Source organism: Notechis scutatus, chromosome 4 (assembly GCF_049901735.1).
Source record: "Notechis scutatus isolate UNSWTSFEM ecotype Mainland chromosome 4, rNotScu1.2, whole genome shotgun sequence".
Classification (NCBI taxonomy): Eukaryota; Metazoa; Chordata; class Lepidosauria; order Squamata; family Elapidae; genus Notechis; species Notechis scutatus.
Window position 1 is genome coordinate 159185045 of NC_142012.1, and position 19370 is coordinate 159204414.

At 40.8% G+C, this 19370-nt stretch overlaps 1 long non-coding RNA gene across 2 annotated transcripts in view; it reads left to right on the forward strand.

Annotated features, from left to right (window-relative positions):
• The window catches only part of LOC148130977 (uncharacterized), an 84477-nt gene extending 66977 nt beyond the window's left edge, over nucleotides 1-17500 (forward strand). Inside the window, exons 3-5 of one of the 2 annotated variants that reach the window (XR_015749531.1) lie at nucleotides 2013-2114; nucleotides 10477-10555; nucleotides 16823-17493. This is a non-coding gene — a long non-coding RNA (uncharacterized LOC148130977). Of the gene's footprint in view, nucleotides 1-2012; nucleotides 2115-10476; nucleotides 10556-16822 lie in introns of both variants that reach the window. The other variant, XR_015749532.1, reaches the window with a different exon arrangement.
• Nucleotides 17501-19370: the final 1870 nt, after the last annotated feature.

Here is a 19370-nt window from a genome sequence, read left to right on the forward strand (position 1 = left end):
ATTACAGACTTTCAGAATCCCCTTGATGAAACATTATCCTCTTTTTATTTGAATTTAGAACTTTCTTGGCTTGAGAACTCAACCAAACAATCAATCAAGAGTAGAATTTTGGGGTATTCTTTCTATAAACACAAATTTCTTGGTTGGCAAAGGAAAAGGTTACTTTAAGTTTGGAATGTGGATCTACGGCCATACTACCCTGAACGCAGCCAATTTGATCCCGTTTGATCTCTGGAGCTAAGCAGGGTCAGGCCTGCTTAGTACTTGGATGGGAATACCAGATGCTTTTTTATGACTTCAGCAACAGTCAATGCCTAGAATGCCCTACCCAACTCCATTGTTACAGCCTCAACCCCTCACAGCTTCAACCTCAAACTGTCTACCATTGACCTCACCCCATTCCTAAGAGGTCCTTAAAGGGAGCGTGCAGAAGCGCACCAGCGTGTCTAACTGTCCCTGTCCTACTGTCCCCATTTATCTGTATTTACTTCCTTTGTTTTTGTTTATGTTCATACTTATACTTGCTATCTTGTGCATGTTTGACAAACAAATAAATAAAATAAAAATAATGATCTATATGTCCTTGGAAAACACGAAGTCAGTAGAATAAAGACCTAGCAGTTGTATTAATATCATATGCTAGAATGGGTGAGTTTTTTCATCCTATTTTGGGGCTCTAACAGATTTTGGGAAACGGATTATATTAATTAATTAGTTAGTTTGTTTGTTATGTGGCTCATCCCTAAGAATCCAAGAATTAACAAATTCATATAAGGAGAACATGAAGCCTTCTTTCAGTTCAGTTCAGCTCCTGATGACTTCATGGCCATGTCATTTTCCTGGCATAAAAACGTAGACGTGGGTTGCCATTGTCTTCTTCCAGGAAATTTTGATTTCTCAGTCTAGCCTACTGCCTGGGGATTTCCTGATTGGTCTTCCATGAAAATCCTATCAAATCCAAACCTGTGTAGCAGCTCTCCCTTTTCTTTTGATAGCTTGATAGATTCCAAATAATGGAATGTTGCCGGAGAGGAATGGAATGGAATGATAAGCAAGCTTCTTCTATTAGCAACATTCTTCTAAGGTCATGTCATGATTCTTGAGTCTTGATGAATGTATCTTTTCTTTTTATGTACACTGAAAGCATATGCACCAAGACAAATTCCTTGTCTGTCCAATCGCACTTGGCCAATAAATAATCCTCCTCTCTTCTCTCTCTCTTCTCTCTTCTCTCTCTCCTCCCTCCCCCCTCCCTCCCTCCCTCCCTCCCCTCTCCTTCCCTCCCTCCCTCCCTCCATCTCTCTCTCTGTTAACCATCCTCTCTATGTGAGCTCCAAAGGTGTCTATAGTAAAACCAGTCCCAACTTCCAAATGACAACTCTAAATTAAAGTGCTTACACCACACCTATGTAAGGTATTTTCTGAGATGTCTCATATGCACAGAATACTCATTTATCTCATGGTGGGTGGGCATGGCTGGCTTGACATCAAACCTTTGCATCCATCTATCCAACCATTTTGGCTAAAGCTCGGAAGAGTCCCTTTTCCTATAAGCAAAAGCTATTTTGCATAACTACAACAAGCCTAAAACAAGAGTCCATATCACACCTCGATTCTGCGTTGCCTGCTCTGATTTTCACCCCAAAAGTTTTCTTTGTTCTTCTTTCTTTACTTCCTCTTTTATTGCTTCAAGTTACAAAATTCTGATTCTTGCTCTTCCAGAGGCCTCAACCCTTGTTATTTGATGCGGTGGTATTGTGTCTTTAATGTTGTGTCTCCATCTTCTTCTGGGTCTGCTCATTTTCTTTGACCTTCTCCTCTTTTTGTATATGCCTTGTATAATATGCAATCCCAAGATATCCTTTCCAGGTAAGCAAACCACTTTATTTGCTGTGTTTGTATGTAGTTTAAGATTGGTTCTATTCCATTTCTTTCTCTATGAACTCATTTCTGATTTTATCTCTTCTGGGTAACTCCAGCAGCTTTCCTCAAACATTTCTCAAATCTTTTAGACCAGAGGTCTCCAAACTTGGCAACTTTAAGACATGTGGACTTCAACTCCCAGAATTCTTTTGAGAGACCTCTGTTTTAGACTGTGAAAATGCTATTTACTCGTGAGTATATAAGTCAAAATTAAATTTCATGATCTTTTGTTTTTCAATTAGATGTGGATTTCAGTTTGGACAGTCAATGTATGATCTCTGAGAAATTTTTCAAAAAACATATGTTCTTTGAAATTAAAATGGAATTTCGCACACTCAGCCTCTAATTCTGCTTCTTTCCAAAGTTAGAAAAATACATCAGGGCAAGTTTGAGGGTTTGCTAGATTCTAAGCCCCTTGTTCCCTCTCCATCATATGTCCAAATGTCAGTTTAATATTGGCCAGCTCAAGGGTTAATCTAACTGTATTTTCTCCTGGTTTGTAGATTATCAGGGTTTATGACTCATTGGGACTTTTTAGCAGATTTAAAACTGCCCTAGTTAAAACAACATAGGTGCTACCAGAATAGAACAACAAGGCAAAAGTAATAAATTTTTTTGGAAATTAAAATAGTCAAATCAAAGCTTAGATAAGCTTTGTGTTTTGAATTAACTTCTGAATTATAAGATGGAGTGGGCTTGCTTTAGTTCTAGTGCAGGGCAGGGGTGAAATTCAATCACCTTTCACCACCTTGAGAGAGGTGGTAGGGACGATTTGAATCCGTTGGCCCCGCCCATGCCCACCTGCCTTCTTCGTTTTAGAGACTGAGTCCCACCAAGCCATGCACACCAAGCCACGCCCACAGAGCAGGTAGGGAAAATTTTTGAATTTCACCCCTGGCACTGCTTGCGGCCTACATCACACACTGGCCACACCCACACCCAGTTTGGTGAAGGGGGGAAAAGTCCCAATATGTCACGTGACGCCGCCATGACGATGTGAGTTTAACACCCTTGTTCTACTGGCAGTTGTTCTGCAAGCCAATCTCCACCACAGAGAAAGCAGAATTACCTATAAATGACAAAGGTAGATCTAGAGAAAAGCTCCTTGATGATTTAAAAGAGAGAGGTGGATTTGAACTAGTTAAGTGCCTAAGACAGGTAAGGCTTTAAATGCTATTGTCAATTTGAATTGAGGTCACAAGGTAACCAGAAAACCATAAGTTATTTCACCACGGGACTTTCAGGAGGTACTTTTCATACTTGTTGCACTCTACCATCCTAGTGAAGTGAGTTCAAAGATCACCATATGAAGAGCACATCTGAGAAAAATTGTTGAAGGAAACTCTTTTGGGTAACTCTGGCAGTTGTCCATAGCATCAGTCTCTCTGGCTAGAGACCTTCCATCTGAACTCCATCAGGAACAATCCAAGCAATTCTTTTCAATCATATCACTCAGACTCACGCTGGGCTTGAAGCCAGTTTAAGCAATACCATAACTAGGATGTCCATCATATCATCTAAGAACAGTCATTTGAGTGTGAAAAACATAAAAGGGTATATCACATCGCGAAATGGTCATGGGACATTAGTTATTTGAGAACTTTGTTGATCAAGGTTAAGCCCAAGGTACAGCATACAAAGGTGGCTAGCAACCAGAGTGATGCTGGTTATAATAACAACAAACAAAACATCCAATGTTCAAGTCATCTTCCTACAGCAGTTGGGGTAGAAGATAGGGGTGCCAGTGAATATTACAGCCTAAGCTTTAATTTGTGTCTACAAGTTCACGCCTGTTAAGAGACCCTGAAAAGTTGAAGACTATTTTTAATTGCCGAGGCTTGAAAAATTCCACAGGTAGCAATTGCAATAGCTCTTAGTTTTATATACCACTTGACAGAGCTGTAAAGCCCTCCCTAAGCAGTTTTACAGAGTCAACCTATTGCCCCAGAACCATCTGGGTGCTCATTTTACCAATCTCGGAAGGGCAGAAGGCTGACTCAACCTTGAGCCGCTCAGAATCGAACTCCTGGAGTGAGCAGTGAGTTAGTCTGAAGTACTGCATTCTAACCACGGCACCAACACAGCTAGATGATAGCTAGTTCAGGATCAGAGTGTCAGCAAAGATGTCAGTGTCATAAATATACTTGCTAGCACCTTATGACTTCTGACAAATGAAGGACCACTCCATATCACTCTCTAGCCATTCTCTTACTTTCTAAAGCTGGTTATCCAGTCTCAGGTTGGGCAATAGAAAAGTCAATTTATCTTATATATTGTATGACAGAAAGCCTATTACATTGCTTGATGTGCAATAAATATTTCCTAAAACTACATTTAAAGAATTACAAAGCAAATACAAGAGAGAAAAAAAACATTTTTTTCTGAGAACCTTCCGAAAAACCCAACAATGTTTTTTGTCTTCTTTACTGGCTATTGACAGATCCCTGATAGTTTCTTGTAGCAATAGCAATAGCACTTAGACTTATCTACCGCTTCACAGTGCTCTACAACCCTCTCTAAGCTGTTTACAGAATCAGCCTATTTCCCCCAACAATCTGGGCCCTCATTTTAGCCACCTTGGAAGAATGGAAGGCTGAGTCAACTTTAAGCCTGGTGAGATTCGAACTGCCAAATTGCAGGCAGCCGGCAGTCAGCAGAAGTAGCCTGCAGTACTGTACTCTAACCACTCCTGCCACTGTGGCTCACACCACATTGTGGGATGTGAAGATTACAAAGTATGGAGTCTCGCTTTGTCCATTCAGATTATGAAGTGGTTGATTATGAAGTGTCATTATGGCCTTGAGAAGGTTTGAGGAAAAAGAGGGGAAGAGGTAGGATGGCTAGAAGGGAATAAAAATTCCAAACTTCAGAATGCCCACTAATCAAACACACATTAAGCCAGAAGGTACCATTTAGTCATAGCGTCTTAACAGCATTTGGCAAAGGCACGCAGCTCTTTATTGAGATACAGCAGAAGAAGAAACAGTTTGAGAAAACTTATTAAAAACCTAGAAACTGAGGTCATCAAGAGTCTTATTCTTTATTTCCAACTTCCTTCTCTTTGGACGGTCCGGTGACTGTCTATTGAAATCTTTGACAGAGAATGAAAAAAAATTAAACAGTAGTAAACAGACAAGAGTGTTGACAGGAAAGGCCATTTGTTTAATTCTTGGCAACTGCAAGAGAAATGCATAGCAGAACATTTTTAAAGGCATCTTCTGAAAAATGCCCTGTTGGGCAACTACAGTGGCCTCAACTAAACTGGTTGTTATAGCAGAGGCGTAGAATAACAGAATTTAAAAAACCATAATAATGTCCCTTAGGCCAATTTCATGTATATTTGAAAAAGTCATTTCCCCCTCATATTTAAACAAAACCATGAACACAACATGAATTGATAAATCATATATTACCTAATTAAATAAGTTTAAAGTGATTTTTTTTCTTTCCCTTTTTGGGTTTTGAGGTAATTTACGCCCACTGCTAAAAATATTTGTTCCCTTTTTTCAAGTGACCTCAAGTCTAAACCAATAATAACACCCCCACCCTTTATGACCCTGTAATCCTTTAATTTGGGGTAGGGTCAGGGTGACTGGATGTTTACTGGCTTCATACCCTTCCCGACACCTATGCAGAGTTTGCAACAGATATTTTCTCTTTGTGCCCTAGGAGAGAAACATCTGCCATTACCTAGGAGTGAACCCTCAGCCTTCTGACTGGGAGGCGAACATCTTTACCACTAGGCCACCATGCCACTCAAGTCTTACAATGAGATGCAAATATTATTTGGCTGGTGAAAATATCCAAGTCATCTTAGCTTAGACATTTAGTCTTTCTGAGGCATTAGAAAAGGCGAACTCTACAAAGATTGAACCGATAAAGGAAGTTTTATCTAAGATTTATTTCTGTTATGTACTTCCATAAGTTATAACACTTGGCCATTTGACCTTAGAAGCAGATAAATACTTGGGGGAGGGATATCATTATTTGATTTATTATATATTCTAGATGTTTATAGTATATAATTACAGCTGCAGAAAAAAAAAACATTAAGGAAAAGAAGACGTAGTAACTGACCTCAGGCAGCCTCACTGTTTAACTGAGCCCTCAAGAAGGTTTCAACCACCAATCACAAAATCATATTCATCTCTGCAATTCCCATCACAGAATTTTCCTAGTATGAAATGTGTCAGAAAATGTTATCTGTTTTTGCAAGCACTTTACCTTGGTCTCTTATGTTAATTTAAATCTTTGAACTGCTCAGAAAACTGTTAAAAATCAGTTCTGATTCACTTTGGAAAAGCCTAGATTTGCTGGGATCAGAGGTGTTATTCAGCAGGTTCTGACCAGTTCTGGAGATCCGGTAACGGAAATTTTGAATAGTTATGAGAACCAGCAAATCCCACCTCTGACTGGCCCCACCCCATCTATTCTTTGCCTCCCGAATCCCAGCTGATCAGCTGGGTCTTCTTTGGTTGCCCTGCACAGGAGAACGGGGCTGGAAAGCAGGTTAGTGGGGTGGGGAGGGAATGGGGATTTTTCAGTAACCTTCCTCTGCCACGCCCACCATGTCACGCCACAGAACCGGTTGGAAAAAAATTTGAATACCACCACTGGCTGGGATGTCTGCATAATATTTCCAAGTAGACCTGATCAGAGTTGATCAAATCCAATGCACAATCAGGTTAGCAAGTGAATTCAGAGAAGGGTCTTCTCACCCAGAAAAAGATCCAGAAAAAATCTTGACAGATTTAAACAATGGACCCTATCCAACAAAATGAAATTTAATGCAGAGAAAAGCAAGATTTTACATTTAGGCAGAAAAAGTACAGATTAGGCGAAACCTGGCTCAAAAACAGTAGCTGTGAGGGGACCTGGAGCAGTGGTCATATTCATTTTTTTTTACTACCGGTTCTGTGGGCGTGGCTTGGTGGGCGTGGCAGGGAAAGGATATTGTAAAATCTCCAGTCAGAGGTGGGATTTGCCAGTTCTCTGAACTCCTCAAAATTTCCGCTAGCGGTTCTCCAGAACTGGTCAGAACCTGCTGAATGCCACCTCTGCCTTAGAGTCATAGTGGACGATCAATGAAATATGAGACAGCAATGTGTGGAAGCAGTCAAAAAAGCGAATACAATCCTTGGTTGAATAAACAGAGGCAAAGAATCAAAATCTGGGGAAGTATTAGTACTGCTTTATAAAATCTTAGTAAGACCACACCTGAAATACTGCATCCAGTTTTGGTCACCACACTAAGATGATTAAAGGCCTGAAGACTAAAATATATGAAGAACGGTTGCAGGAACTGGGTATGTCCAGTTTAATGAAAAGAAGGACTAGGGGTGACATGGCAGCAGTGTTCCAGTATTTGAGGGGCTGCCACAAAAAAGAGGGGTCAACCTATTATCCAAAGCATCCAAAGGTAGGACAAGAAATAATGATTGGAAACTAATCAGAGAGAGAGAAGCAATCAGGAATTAAGGAGAAACTTCCTAACAGTGAGAACAATTAACCAATGGAACAGCTTTCCTTCAGAAATCGTGGGAGCTTCATCACTGGAGGTTTTAAGGAGAGATTGGACAGCCACCTGTCTGGAATGATATAGGATCTCCTGCTTGAGCAGGTGTTGGACTAGAAGACCTCCAAGGTCCCTTCCAGCTCTATTCTGATTGAAAATGTTGGATCCCAGCCAATAAAAAAAAAAACCCAAGCAAACATGCAAAACAAAAATGCAAGAAGACAAACTAAATTGCAGCGCTAGAGAGAATTATCTCTCCCCACTATAAAAACAACTGAAAGAACATTAAGATTATCTTGAGTGTATCTTTGCATTAATTTTGGAGGAAATGTAATGGATGATGACAGATCAAAGCATTTATTCTGTTCTATCAGTTAGTCATACATTTGTTTATTTTCAAGTGCTTTCATTACACCATGTTTTCATCTATTTGGGCATGTAATCTGAGCTGGATCAGAGTTCAAAAACCACACGAAAAATTCTTTCACGCGTGTGAGCAAATATATATGGTCCACAACTTCCCCTACATTAGTAGGTCCTATGAGATTTTTAAAAAAAAAAACCAGAAAGTTTTGGAAAGATTGTGCAGACATTGATTGATTAATGATTGATTGATTGATTTACAGAACTTCTATTCCTCCTATCTCAGAACTGGCATTTTAAAGTCCAAGGCGCATATTGTATATAAAAACAGCCTTCCTCAAACTGATGCCCTTGATGGACTGTGTAAAACAGGGCTGTCTAATTCCCCACCCATGGGCCAGATGCATCATGCGCTGGCCACACCCATGCCCAGTTTAAAGAAGGGGGACAAAGTCCTGATATGTCACGTGACGCCACTGTGATGACATGAGTTTGACACCCCTGGTGTAGGAGAAGGACTAAGGCATGGGTCCACAAACTTGGCAACTTTAAGACTTGTGGACTTCAATTCCCATAATTTTCCAGCCAGCTGCCTGAAGAGTTCTGGGAGTTGAAGTCCACAAGTCTAGAAGTTGCCAAGTTTGGAGACTTCTGCACTAAGGTAACACTGGTTCATTCACTGGGGTTTATGTTTAGCACAAGTCTGCAAACTTGGCAACTTTAAGACTTGTGGATTTCAACTCCCAGAATTCCTCCAGCCAGAATTCTGGGAGATGAAGTCCAAAGTCTTAAAAATGCCAAATTTGGAGACTTAAATTATAGATTGTAGATTAACAGAGTAGGAAGGGACCTTATAGGTCATCTAGTCAACCCCGGCCCAAGCAGGAGACCCCACACCATTTTTGACAAATGGCAGTCCAATCTCTTCTTGAAAGCTTCCGATGATGAAGGTCCCACAACTTCTGAAAGAAAGCTTTTCCATTGGTTGATTGTTCTTCCTGTCAGAAAGTTTCTCCTTATTTCAGGTTGAATCTCTTCTTGTTCAGTTTCTGTCCATTATTCCTTGTCTGGCCTTCAGGTGCTTTGGAAAATAGCTTGACCCCTTCCTCTCTGTGGCAGCCCTTCAAATATTGGAAGACTGCTATAATGTCTCCCTGGTCCTTCTCTTCCCTAGCCTAGCCATGCCCAGTTCCTGTAACCGTTCTTCATATGTTTTAGTCTCCAGTCCCCTAATCATCCTGGTTGCTCTTCTCCGCACTTTTTCTAGACTCGAGTCTCAACATCCTTTTTATAGTGTGGTGACCAAAACTGGATGCAGTACTCTAGGTGTGATCTTACTTCAAGAAGGAAGAGGGGTCGCTATGCTTTCTGGCAGAATGTCTTAGACACGCAGTTTCTTTCATTTAAGGTAATCAGGTTGGCATTGTTGAAATAAAGTTGTATCAGATGAGCATCGTGGACATTCTCTATTAGAGCTTCCTTCCACAAACCCCAGAAATATGGTCTGGGAATCTGGAGATGTTCTGCATCAGGTTTAAGGACTACCTGGAGCATCCAGGGTAAGGAGAACATTGCTGTCATACCAGAGGACTTCATAGAAATCTTACTGTATGTAAGCCATTGCTTCTTCTCTCTCCAACCCCACGGAGCTGATGCGATCACTATTATAAAAGAATTGCTGGGTTGAATTTTCTGAACAAGACAAACATTTTGAGCAACAAAAGCAAAGGCTAAAGTTCTAGATTTGCTCAGTTTCTGAAATGGGTGTGAAGATGGATTTACACATCACACTAAGCCATAATAAATCTAATGTAATGAAAAGAAGGACTAGGAGTGACATGATAGCAGTGTTCCAATATCTCAGGGGTTGCCACAAACAAGAGGGGGGTCAAGCTATTCTCCAAAGCACCTGAAAGCAGAACAAGAAGCAATGGATGGAAACTAATCAAGGAGAGAAGCAACCTAGAACTAAAGAGAAATTTCCTGAAGAATAATTAATCAGTGCAGCAACTTGCCTCCAGAAGTTGTCAATGCTCCAACCCAGAAACAGAATAAAAAGAGATTGGACAAACATTTTAAAAAAGACATTGGACAACCAATAGTATAAGGTGTCTTGCTTGAGCAGGGGTTGGACTAGAAGACCTCCAAGGACCCTTCCAACTCTGTTATTCTGCTATTGTGGCTTACTGTGATTTGCAAAGCAGGCCATTCTGGCTTACTCAACAACAAGCCATGTAACCATTGGGCTTTTTGCCAGCTTATTCAACATTTATATGGTGTCATGATACATTCTCAGAAAATAAAGATTTAAATCTGTAATGTTGAGACAGTGAGTTGGGTTTCACTCAGTGCAGGTGGTTTTAAAGGCACAGGGAAACAAACAGTGCACAAATTGACTTGGTTATTGTAGTGATATACTGTATTTTATGCTGGGTGGAATTTCAGCTATGAGCAATTATCGAGGGCTTGATTAAAGGAATCTTCTCTGATTAACAGTATGCGTGGTGATGAACTAATCCATTAATGAAAGGTTTTCCCTGAAGGTAAAAATAACACACATTTTGGATCAAATAGGGATTTTTTTTTCATAGACCCTGTGGGGCCCAGAGATTTTTTTTAAAAAATGGACCTCAGCTAACCTCCACACAAGATTATTTTAATCTCCTATATTTCAGTCTATTTTTTCTGCCACTTTGCTTAGAAGTCAAGAAACCAAATACTCAGGAATATGAGATCACTGGCCAAGTAAATAAGGTATGTAAATAACTGTTGGGATTATATTCAGGCTTGTTAGTTTTCCTGCTTTGAATTAAAACTTCGATAGATTCACCTTTCCTTCAGGAAAATCAAAGCAATTTATATGGGGACCCCCATTTTATACTCCAACCCTGTGAGGTAGGATGCGATGAAAGAGTTGTGTTGCCTCCAAGACACCCAGTGAGGTTCCATGTGTGAAGGGTGGATTGGGTGACTATTGGTGCTCTTTCAAAAGCTAGGATTGTATAGTGGTTTTTTTTTCTTTTTTCTTTCCCTTTTGTTAGTTTTTAATGTTGGGACAGGCAGAGTAGCTTCATTCTAGGTCACATAAAGCTCATCGTCTTTTTTCCTTGCTCCAAGTCAATTTGGTCTCTTGGCTAACCTCTTGAATGGATCCATATTTCGTCTATAGCAGAGGTGTCAAACTTGATTTCATTGAGGGCTGCATCACGGTTGTATTTTACCTTGGGAGGCTGGGGTGGGTGTGGCCAGGGTGAGCATGGCCAGCTTGATGTCACGTGTCGGGGGCGCCTGTGGCGGCCCAAGCACTCTGCCAGCAAAAAACAGGTTCCCAAGCTCTGTTTCTGGCTGTGACGGGCTCCTGCAACCCTCTACCAGTGAAAACGGAGCTTGGTAGAACCGCGACCCTCCCATTTTTGCTGGCAGAGGCACCGTGGGCTGGTCCCTCACTATTTCCAGATTTAAATGCCCCCTGGGCCAGATGTGTCAATGTCATCTTTTTTTTTTTTGCCATGGTTGTTCTGCAAATCACTGCGGACATTAAGTAAATCGTGTGGTCATTAAGCAAATCCAGCTTCTCCCATCAATTTTGCTATTCGAAAACCAGCTGGGAAGGTTGGCGTGACTCTGGGAGGTTGCAAATTCATGTTGGTTGACAAGCACCTGAATTTTGATCATGTGACTGTGGGGACACTCCAGTAATCATAAGTGTGAGGACTGGGCTTAAGCCAGGTTTTTTTATTGTAACTTTGAATGCTTGCTAAACAAATGATTGTAAGTCAAGGACTACCTGTAGTTATATTTTTTAAAAATTTTGGCCTGTTTACCTGGGTTACGCAATCATTTGTGAACAGGATATGGGAAAATTTCTAATCCTTCGCCTTCACACTCTGTTGCCAAAGTTCTGTGATGCATGACACCTGGCCTTAAAGAGTAAAATGCTTCTTCACTGAGTCACTTCATGGTGGTTGCATTGCTGGAGTCCTTCTTAAACCTGCCCAATGTATAATTTCCCTCAACTGCAGTCAATTAGATTCATAGAATCACAGAATGTATGAATGAGAAGGAGTCTTGGAGATCATGTAATCCAATCCCCTGCTTGGTGAAGGAATCCACTGCTACAGTGTCTCTCCAATAAATGTCCATTGTCCATCTCCAATGAAAAAGTGTCTACTATTTCTCAGAGCTCAACCAGATGGGAAAACCCATAAGCAGGAAACTGTGGATCACTCACAATAATGGCCTGTGGAAATAACCTTGGGAGACAGGGAGAGGGAAGAAGATAATCTATCTAGGGAATAATCAGATAAGAAGTGGGGAAAGAAAATTCAAAACTACATTACAGGCAAAGAAAGAAACTCGGAAAGGATCCTCCACAATTTATCAGGCTGTAAAAAAGTTCTACTTACAGACAATTGAAAGATGGATGTCAGTCTTCTCAGAATAACCAGACAGGAAACACAGCCAAGTCACCTATGTCTATTTTATTGTAAGATCACATTAACAGAACAATGCAAGTCTAAACATTGAAATCTCCCACCATCCCTTTTTATAGCCTGATAAGTTAGGGAGGTTTTAGTTTCTTTCTCTGCCTGTTAGGCAGCTCAGGGGTCCCCCCTCCTCTTATCTGATCATTTCCTAATCCCCTGTCTCCCAAGGTCATTCCCACATACCATTACACTAAGGCACTTTGGCTAAAGCATCCAAGGCCGTCAAGAAGTCTCACGTTGATGAGAAACTGATCCAACCACAGCAAAGCTGGACCCTGTTCCCACCCTTTGGGCATGGAGATGGAAACCTCTAGTCCAGAGTAAAGTCAGGTAGTCTCCAAATTCAGTGAGGAGTTCAAAAACAGACATTTGTGGATACCAAAGTCAACCAAATGGTACACATACCCCTAACTTGTTCCAGCTTCACATGGAGACAATCATATCTGGATACCTGTTGAGCAGGGCTCCTGGTCACTTTTAAGATCTCTTACAAGACCAACATTTCAATTCTGGTTTTGGAGTCAAGCTACCCTTGACTCTACTTCTGATAGTAGTTTGGGCAAACTTTAAACAGGAAGAGCCGCGGTGGCTCAGTGGTTAGAATGCAGTACTGCAGTCTACTTCTGCTGACTGCCGGCTGCCAGCAATTCAGCAGTTCGAATCTCACTGGCTCAAGGTTGACTCAACCTTCCATCCTTCCAAGGTCGGTAAAATGAGGACCCAGATTGTTGGGGGCAAGAGGCTGACTCTGTAATCCGCTTAGAGAAAGCTGTAAAGCACTGTGAAGCAATATATAAGTCTAAGTGCTAGCGCTAAACTTTAGAAATTACTCACCATAATAAAATTGTCACTGGTATATCAAGGGAAGATTAGGCCCAGCTCTGGTTTGTGTTCCAACTCACCAGGTTAAACCTCAAACTCTAGTTTGGCTTACCGAATCAGCTAACATAGGTTTTTTTTTTGTTTTTTTTTAAAGCAAGGACAAATAGGCTGAAAAACAGCTTCGATCCCAGATCATTAACTATATTGAATTCTACTGTATAGTGCAATATTAATACAATATCAGGGGTTTTCAATTCAATTATATAGAATGTGAAAGATGTATGTTTTGGTTTTATTTTTTCATGCATAATGTACACTGAAGATGGCATTTAATTTTGTTGTATGAGGTGCAATGACAATTAACTAAACTAAACTTTGTCATTTTGGGATGTTACTTACAACTCTTTATTGACTTGCTGATAATGCATTTTTTTTAATCCTCTGGACGTGTTTGAAAACTTTCCATTCCCTTTCAAGTGCATGGATTAGGATCTTACCTCCAGAAAGTCCAGGTTTCAAACGATTTTATTTTTCAGATTCTTCTGATAACCAGGTGCTTGGGCGTGTGTACATTTAGGGAAGTTAGCCCTCTGAAAACGTTCTCTGGTGTCCCTATCCTGAAATGATCAGGGGGTAGCAATCTCCATTGAAAACAACTAAAAATTAGTATCGTTTCTAGACAACCCATCATTTGAAAATTGCGCTACACAGCAAAATGTGAAAATTAAGGCTTCCCCCTCCCTCCTTTCCCCCTCCTTTCGAAACCTCTGTGAATTTTGCATTTAGTTCTGACATGACATATTTTCTGAAGTGTGGCAATTCAACCAACGGCTCAAGACATTTCTGGGAGCAGATTGTGGCTGTCATACTTATCACATTTCATTATAGCTGTTGGAATATTCCAAGCGTGTTATTATGGTAGAATAAAAGGGTCCCTCTTCCTCCCTTTGTGATTTGCAGATCTAAGAGTGATACCATATGTCAGTCATTTCACGGAAGATATCAGGGGAACGGGAGCCTGAGAAATGCTTAATTATAGAGCACACAGATAGCTACCCCTCCTTCTCCTTTCCTTGAAATGTAGAAGAAAAAGCCCATTTAATATCAATGAGCCCCACACGAAAGGCTTTCATGGGTAATATTAATTCAAAATATAATTTTCATTACAAGATCTTTGCTCCTCTAAAGAACTTCCTTGCATTAATGTAGAATATTATCAGCGGTACAGGAGAGAGAGAAATATATATATATTGTGTGCACATCTTTTTTTATTTACTCGCACTGTTGGCAACAGGGAAAAGTGAGAAATTAGTTCAAGTGGGTGGTTTGAAGTGAACTTGGTGTGCCCTTCCCAAATACTGCCAGGAAACTGAGCACCCTGAAATTTGCACTTTCCTTGAGTGATGGAGCTCCTAATTTTAAAAAATGTGTAGGTGCATTAGGGGACAGGTCACCCAGAAAGATTAATTTTATTTGGAAAAAGGTAGGGGGAACACTCTGTCCTTAGGAAAAGTGTCAATGGATAAGGTCTTGCAGTAGGTCCCAGTTGAACAGATCACACCCTTAAGTGTGAGCCAGTGGTGTGGTGCAGCTGCCAAAAACACTAATGCAGTCCAAGGTTGCATCAACAGAAGAATCAACACCACGTGAAGTGCTAGTGCCACTTTATGGTGACTGATGAGATCCCATTTGAAATACTATCCAATTCTGGTCACCAAGATACAAAAAGATAAAATGATGAGACCCCAGAAAGAGTGCAGAGAAGAGCAATAAAGACTATAAAGGATCTGGAGGCTAAATCATATGATAAACAATTTTGAGGGAACTAGGTATGTCTATTCTAAGGGAGAGAAGACCCAGGGGTGATATGATAGCAATTTTCCAGTACTTGATTTGTCATAGAGAAGAAGGGTTGACCAATTCACCAAAGCACCTGAAGGCAGGACAAGAATTAATGGATGGAAAATCCATTAAAAAGAGATCCAAGCTAGAACTAAGGAGAAATTTCCTGACACTTGGAACAATTAACCAGTGGAACGGCTTGCCTTCAGAAGTTGTGGGGGCTCCATCACTGGAGGTTTTCAAGAAGAAACTGGATGGCCATTTGTCTGGAATGATATGGATTCTCCTGCTTGAGCAAAGGGTTGAAGCAGAAGACCTACAAGGTCCCTTCCAACCCTATTATTCTACATTCTAATGGTCTCAACCATGAAAGAAAGCCAGTGGTGGGATTCCAAATTTTTTACTACCAGTTCTGTGGGCGTGGCTTGGTGGGTGTGGCTTGGTGGGCGTGGCAGGGGAAGGGTACTGCTAAATCCCCATTCCCTCCCCACCCCACTAACCTGCTTTCCAGCTCCGTTCTCCTGTGCAGGGCAACCAAAGAAGACCCAGTTGGGACTCGGGAGGCAGAGAATAGATGGGGGTGGAGCTAATCAGAGGTGGGATTTGCCGGTTCACTGAACTATTCAAAATTTCCGCTACCGGTTCTCCAGAACTGGTCAGAACTGAATACCACCTCTGACGAAAGCTCATTGAGTGGGCCATCAGTACTTCCTAGATGGGTAATGGCAAACTTACGACACATGTTATCACAGCTGACATGCCACATCATTTTTGAGGACATGCCCAGCCTTTGAACCCTCTGAAAGTTGCACAAAATAACTCTGTTCTCAGGTAGCCTCTGAAGGCTTCAAAAAATGTGTGAGAACATGGTGTGCTTCCCAAAGGTTCTAAGCCTCATGTAACCTGTAGCTGCCTCAGATAGACATTTTGAAAATATTTAAAATTGAGAATTTATTTACAGATGGTCCTGGACTTACAACAGTTCATTCAGTGACTGTTCCTTTTTTTTTTTTTTTTTTGGTATATAATTTTATTTTTATTTTTATAACAACAATAAAAACAAACAAGTAAAACCTGCTTTTTGTTCAACAGTGTGTCAGTTGGTTACATATCTCTTTGTGCACATAGTAACATTATCATACATATTTTACTTATATATGTTTATAATCATTCTAATCACAATTTTATATCACATATATCACTTAATATATTATCCTTAATATTGTAATTATTGATTTTCAGTGATATATTTCATACTCATTTTCTTACTCTATCTAACTCATCTGTTTATCAGTAATGATATATTATACTGTACTTACATATTTCAATTTCTTACTCTTCTATCCAGCCATTCATAAAATAAATTCCAAATTTTATAATAATCTTCAGAAAGGCATTTTGAAAATATTTACAATTGGGAATTTATTTACAGATAGTCCTGGACTTACAACAGTTCATTTAGTGACTGTTCCAAGTTGCCAACAATCCTGGAAAAAAAAGATTTAGGACCATTTTTCCACACTTACAACCAATGCAGCATCCCCCATGGTCACGTACTCAAAATTTGGATGCTTGGCAGTTGTACTGTCCCAGGGTCATGTGACTTTCTGACAAGCAAAGTCAAATGGGGAAGCCAGATTCAATGAACAGCTGTGCTCCTAACTTAACAACTGCAGTGATTCACTTAACAACGGTGGCAAGAAAGGTTGTGAAAGGGGGCAAAATTCACTTAACAAACAAATGTCTCCCTTGGCGACAGAAATTTTGGGCTCGATTGTGGTCGTAAGTCAAGGACTACCTGCATTAAATAAAAATAAATACATAAATACATTTAATTTATTCCTCTTTGTTTCTCTTTTGTCTGGTACAGATAGATTAACAGAATGGGAAGGTACCTTGGAGATTGTCTAGTCCAACCCACTGCCCAAGCAGAAGACCCTCCACCATGGCAGCCCACAAATGGCAGTCCAATCTCTTCTTGAAAGCCTCCAGTGATGAAGCTTCCACAACTTCCGAAGGCCACTTCTGTTCCATTGGTCAATTGTTCTTATTTTCAGGTTGAATCTCTCCTTGTTCAGTTTCCATCCGTTATTCCTTGCCTAGCCTTAGGGTGCCTTGAAAAATAGTTTGATCCCCTCCTCTCTGTGGCAGCCCCTCAAATATTGGAACACGGCAGTCGTGGGATTCAATTTTTTTTACTACCAGTTCTGTAGGTGTGGCTTGGTGGGCAGGACAGGGGAAGGATACTGTAAAATCTCTAGTCAGAGGTGGTATTTGCCGGTTCTCCAAACTACTCAAAATTTCTGCTACTGGTTCTCCAGAACTGGTCAGAACCTGCTGAATACCAGCTCTGGAACACTGCTATCGTGTCTCCCCTTGTGATGACCCAGGGTGGGATACAAAAGTAACAAAGTCACAAAAACAGGTGAAGTCCCTTTAATTCCTTCAACTTGGCTTCAAAAGTCCAATTATCATTGACTGGAGAAAAAACTCCCCCACAAACAGTTGCAAAAAGGAAGAACTTCCGTTCAAAATACATATAAATTATAAATAGAAAAAAAACAACACAAACCACACTGAAGCAATTAATGAGACAAGGCAGGATAAGGGCTTGAAAACGTCCACAGATATCAAAATACACATACTGGAAAGGATGACAGCACTCAGATAAGAACTGACAAACTAGAAATATTTTCACGCTTTGGTTCCAGTACTCGCCCATGCACAGTTTGTTCTTTTAAACAGACTTCACAGCTGCAGCCCATGAAGGGGATCAAGGCCCTTTCCTTCCCTGTAGACCATGCCATTCATATTTCTCCCTTATCCGCTTCTCCCTGCATGCCCAAGGATGAAGAGGGGATGGCCTGGGTCTTCCTCTAAATGCCCAGCCGGCCTGTGCCCTTCCCCAGTTTCCTCCACAACTTCCAGAGCTACACTCCCACACCCTGTCAGCTGTTCCTCCTCTCCCTTGGAGTCAGATTATAACAGGGGCATGACACCCCTGGTCGTTCTCTTCACTAGATTAGCCAGGCCCAGTTCCTGTAACCATTCTTCATATGTTTTAGTCTCTAGTCCCCTAATCATCCTAGTTGTTCTTCTCTGCACTTTTTCTAGAGTCTCAACATCTTTTTTTTATAGTGTGGTGACCAAAACTGGATGCAGTCTGGGAGTGGGGTGAAAATGACATGCCCTCAGAGCCAAGGTAGGCATTTGTTGAATTTTTAACATGGTGAGCTCCACAGTCCACCATTACTGTCCTAGATTACCCTACCCTGTATTTGTGATTGAGGAGGGTGGGTGGAAATAAGAACTCTGTTTCAAAAATATTTAAACCCAGCAAGATGCACTCAATGGCTGGTCATGTGATAGGGCCTAGCACATGCAGGATTCCTGTTTAATGTCCCCAGTGAATGTACGAGCAGGTGCATATGAGTTGTTCAGCATACTTTACTATTATTCAATGCCAGGCGGTGTATTTCACTCGTGTGCGGTTCCCATGATTTGAAAACATTCAGGTGTCTTTTCCACTTGTATTTACTTGCATCACAGAATGCCAGACTGTAATGATATATTATTCTGGGGGTTTATTTAACTTCCTCCATGTTGGCTTAAGAGGGAGCGCCTTTGTTTGAATTAGCTAGAAAGGGATTGCGGACTATTATCTGGCTCGGTTATCTGAGCTAGGAGTGTACAAGGAAGTTTCTTCTGCTAATGGTTGAACTGCTCTTCAGATAAAACTCTCCACTGGATTCCCTACAGCCCATAATTAATCAGCTGTTAAAACAGTGGTTGATAAAGGCAGGCTGGCTTAAAGCTCGAATTGCCAGCAATTGGAGATAATAGGTGAGTCCCTTTTGGCAGAGTGGCCTGTTATCAAAGAGAAGGATCGGTTATCAAAAGGACATGACACTCCAGTGAGAAATCTCTTTAGTTAAAGAGTCTGGCAGATGAAGGCAAAAACCATCCTTTAATTTACAAATTACAAAATCTCTCTGTTTTGGTGGCTGATGTTGCAAGGAACAGCATTTTAGAAGCACTCTGGGCATCTAAGCAGTATCCCAAAGCCTGTCCAATAAAATACATTTTTAAAACCTTGGGATCTCACAAAAATCAATGAAGCCCAGTTAGCTCATCAGTGAAAAATGCCAAACTTTTTAATGAGGTCTCTGATGTGTTCTCGGAAGTGGCTATTATATCAGTGCCTCTTATATCAGTTGTTGCATCGTATTTTAGCATTTTGTTGTTCTAACAAAATAACAGAGTTGATAGGGACCTTGGAGATATTCTAGTCCAACCCCCTGCTTAGGCAGGGAACTATATACCATTTCAGACAGATGGTTGTCCAATCTCTTAAAAACTTCCAGTATTGGAGCATTCACAACCTCTGGAGGCAAGTTGTTCCACTGATTAATTGCTCT